Raw genomic sequence first — 9,504 nt, 5'->3', positions numbered from 1 at the left:
GCAACAAAGACATGCATAAGGGTTTCAGCAGCGGATGAGCTGAGGTCGGTGCGAAGTCAGGCAATGTTACACCTGTTCCAGCTAAGCTTCTGGGCAGTGGTGACCCCCTAGGGTATTGATAGTGGGGAACTCAATGATGGTGATGTCATTGAAGATGTGGGGGGAGGGGGGAGGGTTAGGTGGTGGGGCGAAGATTGTGCCTGTTCTTGTTCAACGTATTCATTGCCTAGTACTTACGTGGCATGATGTTACCTGTCACTTGTCAGCCCAAGCATCGATGTTACTCAGATCCTGCTGTAGGTTGGCTTGGGGAGCTTCATTATCTGAGGAGTTGCGAATGGAGCTGAATACTGTGGAATCATCAGTGTATTTCCCCACTTCTTTGGTCTCCATATTTAAGGAAGGATATACTTGCATTGGAGGCTGTTCAGAGAAGGTTCACGAGGCTGATTACGGAGATGAGAGGGTTGACTTATGAGGATAGGTCGAGTAGGTTGCGTCTACAAACATTGGAGTTCAGAAGAATGAGAGGTAATCTTATTGAAACTTATAATGACGGGGCTCGACAAGGTGGATGCAGAGAGGATATTTCCACTCATAGGCGAAACTAAAACTAGGGGTCATAGAATAAGGGGCCGCCCATTTAAAACTAAGATGACGGGGAATTTCTTCTCTCAGAGGGTTGTAAATCTATGGAATTCTCTGCCCCAGAGAGCTGTGGAGGCTGGGTCATTAAATATATTTAGGTGGATACAGGCAGATTTTTGAGCGATAAGGGAGTGAAGGGATATGGGGAGCAGGCAGGGAAGTGGAGCTGAGTCCATGATCAGATCAGCCATATTCTTATTGAATGGCGGAATAGGCTTGAGGGACCAAATGGCCTACTCCTGCTCCTATTTCTTATGCTCTTATGACCTTATGAGGGAAGGAAGGTCATTGATGAAGTAGCTGAAGATGGCTTGCTGGAGGCTGCTTCTCTGAGGAACTCTCGAAGTGATGACTTGTGGCTGCGATGATTGACATCCAACAACCATCTCCTGTTTTCCTTGTTATACGTCTGTGTTATACTGTGTGGTGTATGTTATGTTACTGTGTGTTTTTGTTTATTTGTGTACATTGCAATATGTTATCACCTGTTGCCATGTATCATTGCACATTACTGTATGTGGTTAGAGTGTTATGTATCACTATGTGTTGTGGTGTGCCACTCTGTAGCCTTGTCTGCACCTATGCTATGCACCTGCCTGATCTGCTGAATGTTTCCAGCATTTTCTATTTTTTTTGATAGGGTAAATGGCCCTGATTTTAACTCCAGGTGGATTCCCCGCTAAAGTCTGAGTTGGGTCTCAATGATGTCATCAGGCTGCAACATGCCTATGTAAAGAAGGACCCCGTCGGCTCCGGGCGCCTGTGTTTACTGCCTGATCAGGAAAGCTGGTTAAAATTGCAGATGTTGCGATCGTGGCGGCTTTCAGACAGGTGAGAGCCCGGGTGATTCTAACTGCCTGCCAGGTTTCTGCTGAGCGAGTAGGGTTAAAATCGCTGTTTTTGTCGTCTCATACGGTTGCATATAGAGGCTCTGGAAACGATTCGAAGAGCGTTACTAGATTAATGCTTGGTTTAAAGGCCCCGATGATTATTCTCCCGGGTTTGCTCACAGCAGTGTGCAGGACATCAATCTTTAATTCCTGGAGACTTCACGACAATCTTAAAGGGTCAGAAAGCCCTACTGATTAATAAAGTAAAATGTCAAATCCTGCGGATACTGGAAATCTGAAATAAAAGCAGAAAATGCAGAACTTTGTCTTCCCAACCCTACTCTGGCACATCATTACTCACAACAACATACCTTGCACCTTGCATCCATGCCTTTGTTACCTCCAGACTTGACTATTCCAACGCACTCCTGGCTGGCCTCCCACATTCTACCCTAGGTAAATTAGAGGTGATCCAAAATTCAGCTGCCCGTGGATGTCACATATTCAACAAGCATTGTAACCCATGTATAAACTAACAAGTTGTACACTGTGAGACCAATGACCACTAGGTGGTGAACTTGTGGAGACACTCCTAACCTGGACCTTCAGGTATAAAAGGGGAAGCTCCACCCACCTTCATCACTTGAGTGCGATGAAATAAAGAACAGGTCACAGACTGACCTTCTATCAAGCATAGGCCTCATGTGCATTTATACTGTATAGTAAGGACGTATCAATAGCGACGAGAAACTGGGATTTAAACCACGTGAGCATGGCCATTAGCAGAACAGACGAGAGGTACTGTGTTAAGGAATGGTTGGGACAGAGAATCAACATTGTTAAAGCAGCACACAGTTCTCCGGGCAGACAAGGGCAGTCAGGCATGCCCCAACATGTAGTCGAGCCCAGAGGGGGAGTTCGACAGAGACAATGGCTAGCTGAACAGCGATTCACGCCATTGCAAGGGACAATGCGGCCAGTAATGGGGCCATCAACACCTGTTAATGGCGCACTCAAGGACAGTCACAGAGGCAGTCAGAGACGATCGACTGGCAAGGGACCTTTTGTTTCCAACAACAGCTCATGTTGGAGGTGTGGAGGCACACACTCAGCCGGAGTTTGCAGAGATGAGCAAAATACCTGCAGAAATTGCAGAAATGAACGTTGGGGGAAATCGCTGGAAACTGAAGTTCAGCGAGTTCATGTGGAGCACGTATACAGTTCATACACCAGGACGCCATCGATAATGATGAAAGTGCTCCTCAATGGCAGCCCAGTATCAATGGAGCTAGACACAGGGGCCAGCCAGTCCCTGATGAGTATCAAACAGTTCTAAAAGTTGTGGGCGTCCAAGGCCAGGAGGCCAAAATTATCGCCGATTGACGCACAGCTACGGAATGGGGTGACAGCCAGGAAAGGGCTTTTAATAGAGCATGCAATTTGTTATGTTCCAACAATCTGTTAACGCTATATGACCCGTGTAAGAAACTTGTGTTAACATGCGATGCATCGTCCTATGGTGTCGGGTGTGTGTTGCAGCATGTCAATGCCAAGGGTCAATTACAGCCGGTAGCTTATGCCTCCAGAAGTCTGTCCCAGGCAGAAAGGGGCTACGGGATGGTAGAAAAGGAGGCGCTTGCATGTTTATATGCAGTAAAGAAAATGTACCAGTACCTGTTTGGCAGGAAATTTGAGCTGGAGACAGATCACAAACCCCTAATGTCCCTTTTGGCCGACAACGAGGCCATAAATGCAAACGCATCGGCCCGCATACAGAGGTGGGCACTCACGTTAGCCGCCTATGGCTACACTATTCGGCACAGACCGGGCACCGAAAACTGCGCCGATGCATTCAGCAGGCTCCCACTAGCCACCACTGAGGGGGCTACCGAGCATGGTGCTGAGATGGTCATGGCTGTTGAAGCTTTTGGAAGCGAAGGCTCACCCGTGACAGCCCGTCAGATTAAAGTCTGGACAAATAGAGACCCGCTATTGTCTTTAGTCAAGAAATGTGCCCTGAATGGGGACTGGGCAGCCACGTACAGGGCATGCCCTGAGGAATTTAAACCATTTCACAGGCGCAGAGATGAATTCCAGATTCAGGCCGATTGCCTACTGTGGGGAAACCGCGTAGTCATGCCCCAGATGGGCAGAGAGATGTTCATCAGAGAACTCCACAATGAGCACCCGGGCATTGTCATGATGAAGGCAATTGCCAGGTCACACGTTTGCAGGTGCAACACGTGTGCCCAGCTAGGCAATGCGCCCAGGGAAGCCCCCCCTTAGCCCCTGGTCCTGGCCCGCCAAGCCTTGGTCACACATCCATGTAGACTACGCAGGTCCTTTCATGGGAAAAATGTTTTTGGTTGTAGTACACGCCTACTCCAAATGGATCGAGTGTGATATTTTAAATTCAAGCACATCCTCTACCACGATAGAAAGTCTACGGGCAATGTTCGCCGCCCACGGTCTACTGGATATCTTGGTCAGCGACAATGGCCCGTGCTTCACAAGCACTGAATTCCAGGACTTCATGGCAGGCAATGGAATTAACCATGTCAGAACGGCACCATTCAAGCCGGCCTCAAATGGCTAGGCAGAACAAACAGTGCAGATAATCAAACAGGGAATGCTCAGAATCCAAGGGGGTTCCCTACAAAGCCGCTTATCATGCTTCCTGTTGGCCTACAGCTCCCGACCACACACGCTCACAGGGGTTCCACCCGCAGAGCTGCTAATGAAAAGGACGCTCAAAACCAGGTTATCCCTTATACACACCACCATGAAAGAAATTATCGAAAGCAGGCGCCAGTCACAATGTGACTACCATGACGGGAATGCGAGGGCGCGATGCATTGATGTAAATGACCCTGTCTTTGTCCTCAACTACGCTGCAGGGCCCAAATGGCTCGCAGGCACCGTGATTGCAAAAGAGGGGAATAGGATTCTGGTAGTTAAACTTACCAATGGACAAATCTGCCGCAAACACGTGGATCAAACCCAGTCACTGTGGGCAGTCTGGACAGGTCTGAGGCACTGCAAACAGCAGACACTCAGGCCAGCGCCCAACAACGGGAGCCCCAACTCAGGCGCTCTACAAGGGAGCGTAAACCACCAGAGAGACTTAACCTGTGATCCCAATAAGACTTTGGGGGGTAGGTGATGTCATGTATTCAACCAGCATTGTAACCCATGTATAAACTGACAAGTTGTGCACTGTGAGTACAATGACCACTAGGTGGTGAACTTTTGGGAGACACTCCTAACCTGGACCTTCAGGTATAAAAGGGGAAGCTCCACCCGCCTTCATCACTTGAGTGCGATGAAATAAAGAACAGGTCACAGACTGACCTTCTCTCAAGCATGGGCCTCGTGTGCATTTATACTGTGTAGTAAGGATGTTTCAGTCTCCTAACTCGCACCAAGTCCCACTCACCCATCACCCCTGTGCTCGCTGACCTACATTGGTTTCCGGTTAAGCAAGGCCTCGATTTCAAAATTCTCATAGTTATTTTCAAATCCCTCCATTGCTTCACCCCTCCCTATCTGAGGGCGCTGGTGACTTTGACAGTCACTGGTGAGGTGTTTCCACCCGCACCTCTGGGCTGCAGGTCTTGCTCCAGCAATGTGCAAATGTTTGCGATGACCTGGCGCGATAGACTGAACCTCCTTCGGCACTGCTGCTCAGTCATGTTGAGGAAGCTCATCCTCTGCCTGTATACCCTGTGTTGGGGGTATCGCCTCCGGTGTGGTGCAGCCCTGCGTCCTGTCCCGTTGAACATCCGGTCATTAAGGAGAAGGTTGCTCTTGTTACTGCTGTTGCAGCTGGTGTGCCTACATCTGCTAGTGTTTGGGGCTCATCGCGATCCGATTCTGAGGACTGAGGTAAGATAGTATAAATAGCGCCCAGCTGATGGAATAAAAGGCAAGTCCAGTAGAGATCAGAGAAGCAATCCGTCAATAGTGTGATAGGTAGTGAGAGTGGCTTCTTAATTTGCAGAAAAGACTTGAAAACTGTCGACACCTAAATCTGTGTGCAAATTGCCCTTACAACAGCCTTTCTCTTAGCAATGTAAGCAGGTGTTGGCATGGCCAAGGTGGCCATCAGTCGGTCCAGGCAGCGGGCGGTCGAGGGGGTCGTTCAGCCCGACTGCCTGCCTCTCTCCCGCGGTTACATCCGAGCCAGGGTGTCCCTGGAGATGGAGCACGCGGTGTCCACCGGTACGCTCGCGACCTTCCACGAGAGGTGGGTGCCGGAGGGACTGGAGTACATCATCACCCCCGGCAACCAAATTTTAAATTGATCGTTAAAGTTTAAAAGTTCATTTGTTTAATTTGCTGGTTTTAGTGCCCCCGCCCCCGTTAACAAGGGGGCACTTGATTTACAGGTTCACAAAAATAATTGTGGAGCTGTTCCAGGCACTTGATTTAAAGTTTCTACTCAAATAGTTGTAAGCAGGTGTCAGGCGGTAGTGTTTATTGTGCTTTCCATGCTCTGCAGTAGTGACCTCGCTCAATAGCCACTGAGCTTCTCCTCAGCTTGACAGACGTGGTTCCCGTGCTGCGTGGTTCCCGTGGTCACGCAGTGAAATTCTACATGTTTGGTTAAAAACACGGCTAAGGGTCTGACGACAATAATAATGATCTAACTTAGGTCGCCCGCCTCCGCCGATCAGCTCCGTGCCACATTGGCAAACACGCCGGGGTTAAAGGTGCGAGGAGGCGGGAGGGTGGGGGGTTCCCGCCGTGCCGTTTTATTCTGACTTTTACTCCCGACTCGCCTCCGATGCCGCACACGCGACAGCATGACAATTCCACCCGTCCACTCTACATCTACCCTATCGAACCCTTTCACCATTTTAAAGACCCCTATTAGGTCACCCCTCAGCCTCCACTTTTCCAGAGAGAAGGGTACACAGCATCTTTGCAGATTATCTGCTCATTCATTTCCCTTGCTATCTGTGGCTGCTGTGTTTACCCAGAGGTTGCTGGCTCTGCGTAAGACAATTCGAATCTGACAAGCTAAATATGGTTGAATTTTGTGTTCGACCAAATCTTTGACACACACAGAGAGTGGGCTGGAAATTCGGCTTTTCGCGATTTTGCTCGTTTTTTGGGTGATAACCACGGCAGAATTTTTTTTTTTAAGCGCTGGGGTACCGTCACTGCCGGACCTCGCAAAATTCGCCAAACAGTGAAAAGCGATAGCGATAAATCTGGCGTTGCACAACAGAATTTGTTCACTGGAGCCGAAATTTGTAATCAAAAAAAAAATCAGACCTTTTTGGGGGGAGAATTTTCCCCCCCCATTTTTTTCTTCTTCCCGCGCTTCTGGTCAACTGTCAGGGTGCACCCGCACGTGCGCAGTACAGCCAGGGCTGAATCAAGCAATTTTAGATTGCAGTCAGTCACGATGAAAGGAGATGGGAGCAGGCAGAGAGCGAGGAAGTTTAGTAATGAGGCCAACGAGGCCCCTGTCACCGCTGTGGAAACAAGTTGGGGGGATTTAAATAGGAGGGGTGCAAGTAAAGCCCTCCCAGCGGTTTGTCAGCATATTTGGACCAGCATCACTGAGGAGGTGTCTTATATCGACGATATCCGAAGGACCCACACCCAATGCCGCAAGAGGTTCAATGACCATTGCAGGGTCGTCAGAGTAAGTTATATTTTTATTGATGCACTCCTTCATTACTTAAATTATAAATCTGACACGTGTTGGTACAGGTAGGCTTAGTGTTGCACCTTATTTGCAATGAACGTTTTACATTATTAAGATTGCTTTCTGAGATCTTAAACATCTTTCTGAACTTCGATGTCTTCCTCATGAACCACGTGCAACTTCCAGGGCCATTAAACAGAGGACTGAATTAAATGCACACAGTATGGTACGTGCTTTGATGGCTATCTGCATGTGCCACAAGAGCAGATGGTCCCTCTGGTAACCATTCCCATTGTCACCTTTGCAGGGAAAGATGTCCCACAATCACCGGGAGCAGCAGCGGACAGGCGGCGATCCACCCAGGACCATGCCTCTGACAGACAGGGAGGAGCGGGTGGCCAGATCGGTGCCTCAGGGAGGTCAATTGTTCGTGGAGGCGCTGAGTCCACGTTCGATATTGAGGGTAAGTCCTGCAAAATCCCTGGGCTGGGTTGGGGCAACATGATGTAGTGTCTGTGGAGTAGGGTTGGGGCAAGTGATGCAGTGTCTCTGGACTAGGATTGGGGTAATAGTGATGTCGTGTCTCTGGGCTAGGGTTGGGGCAATGTGATATAGTGTCTCTGGACTAGGGTTGGGGTCATGTGATGCAGTGTCTCTGGACTAGGGTTGGGGTAATGTGATGTCGTGTCTCTGGGCTAGGGTTGGGGCAATGTGATGTAGTGTCTCTGGACCAGGGTTGGGGTAATGTGATGTAGTGTCTCTGGACTAGGGTTGGGGTAATGTGATGCAGTGTCTCTGGACTAGGGTTGGGGTAATAGTGATGTCGTGTCTCTGGACTAGGGTTGGAGTAATGTGATGTAGTGTCTCTGGACTAGGGTTGGGGTCATGTGATGCAGTGTCTCTGGACTAGGGTTGGGGTAATGTGATGTCGTGTCTCTGGGCTAGGGTTGGGGTAATGTGATGCAGTGTCTCTGGGCTAGGGTTGGGGTAATGAGATGCAGTGTCTCTGGGCTAGGGTTGGGGTAATGTGATGTAGTGTCTCTGGACTAGGGTTGGGATAATGTGATGCAGTGTCTCTGGACTAGGGTTAGGGCAATGTGATGCAGTGTCTCTGGACTAGGGTTGGGGTAATGTGATGCAGTGTCTCTGGACTAGGGTTGGGGTAATGTGATGTAGTGTCTCTGCACTAGGGTTGGGGTAATGTGATGCAGTGTCTCTGGACTAGGGTTGTGGTAATGTGATGCAGGTCTCTGGACTAGGGTTAGGGCAATATGATGCAGTGTCTCTGGACTAGGGTTGGGGTAATAGTGATGTAGTGTCTCTGGGCTAGGGTTGGGGTAATGTGATGTAGTGTCTCTGGACTAGGGTTGGGGTAATAGTGATGTCGTGTCTCTGGACTAGGGTTGGGGTAATGTGATGTCGTGTCTCTGGGCTAGGGTTGGGGTAATGTGATGTAGTGTCTCTGGGCTAGGGTTGGGGTAATGTGATGTAGTGTCTCTGGACTAGGGTTGGGGTAATGTGATGTAGTGTCTCTGGACTAGGGTTGGGGTAATGTGATGTAGTGTCTCTGGGCTAGGGTTGGGGTAATGTGATGTAGTGTCTCTGGACCAGGGTTGGGGTAATGTGATGTAGTGTCTCTGGACTAGGGTTGTGGTAATGTGATGTAGTGTATCTGGACTAGGGTTGGGGCAATGTGATGTCGTGTCTCTGGACTAGGGTTGGGGTAATAGTGATGTCGTGTCTCTGGGCTAGGGTTGGGGCAATGTGATGTAGTGTCTCTGGACTAGGGTTGGGGTCATGTGATGCAGTGTCTCTGGACTAGGGTTGGGGTAATGTGATGTCGTGTCTCTGGGCTAGGGTTGGGGCAATGTGATGTAGTGTCTCTGGACCAGGGTTGGGGTAATGTGATGTAGTGTCTCTGGACTAGGGTTGGGGTAATGTGATGCAGTGTCTCTGGACTAGGGTTGGGGTAATAGTGATGTCGTGTCTCTGGACTAGGGTTGGAGTAATGTGATGTAGTGTCTCTGGACTAGGGTTGGGGTCATGTGATGCAGTGTCTCTGGACTAGGGTTGGGGTAATGTGATGTCGTGTCTCTGGGCTAGGGTTGGGGTAATGAGATGCAGTGTCTCTGGGCTAGGGTTGGGGTAATGTGATGTAGTGTCTCTGGACTAGGGTTGGGATAATGTGATGCAGTGTCTCTGGACTAGGGTTAGGGCAATGTGATGCAGTGTCTCTGGACTAGGGTTGGGGTAATGTGATGCAGTGTCTCTGGACTAGGGTTGGGGTAATGTGATGTACTGTCTCTGCACTAGGGTTGGGGTAATGTGATGTAGTGTCTCTGGACTAGGGTTGGGGTAATAGTGATG

The 9,504-nt window shown here is 49.4% G+C and overlaps 1 long non-coding RNA gene across 1 annotated transcript in view; it reads left to right on the top strand.

Annotated features, from left to right (window-relative positions):
• Window positions 1–1,324: 1,324 nt before the first annotated feature.
• Window positions 1,325–9,504, top strand: part of LOC139262387 (uncharacterized) — a 32,208-nt gene continuing 24,028 nt past the window's right edge. The window contains exons 1-2 of the long non-coding RNA XR_011592963.1: window positions 1,325–1,479; window positions 7,445–7,600. This is a non-coding gene — a long non-coding RNA (uncharacterized lncRNA). The remainder of the gene's footprint in view (window positions 1,480–7,444; window positions 7,601–9,504) is intronic.

Source organism: Pristiophorus japonicus, chromosome 4 (genome assembly GCF_044704955.1).
Source record: "Pristiophorus japonicus isolate sPriJap1 chromosome 4, sPriJap1.hap1, whole genome shotgun sequence".
NCBI lineage: Eukaryota > Metazoa > Chordata > Chondrichthyes > Pristiophoridae > Pristiophorus > Pristiophorus japonicus.
The sequence above is the reverse complement of the archived record's forward strand: the minus strand, read 5'-3'. Positions and strand labels throughout refer to the sequence as shown.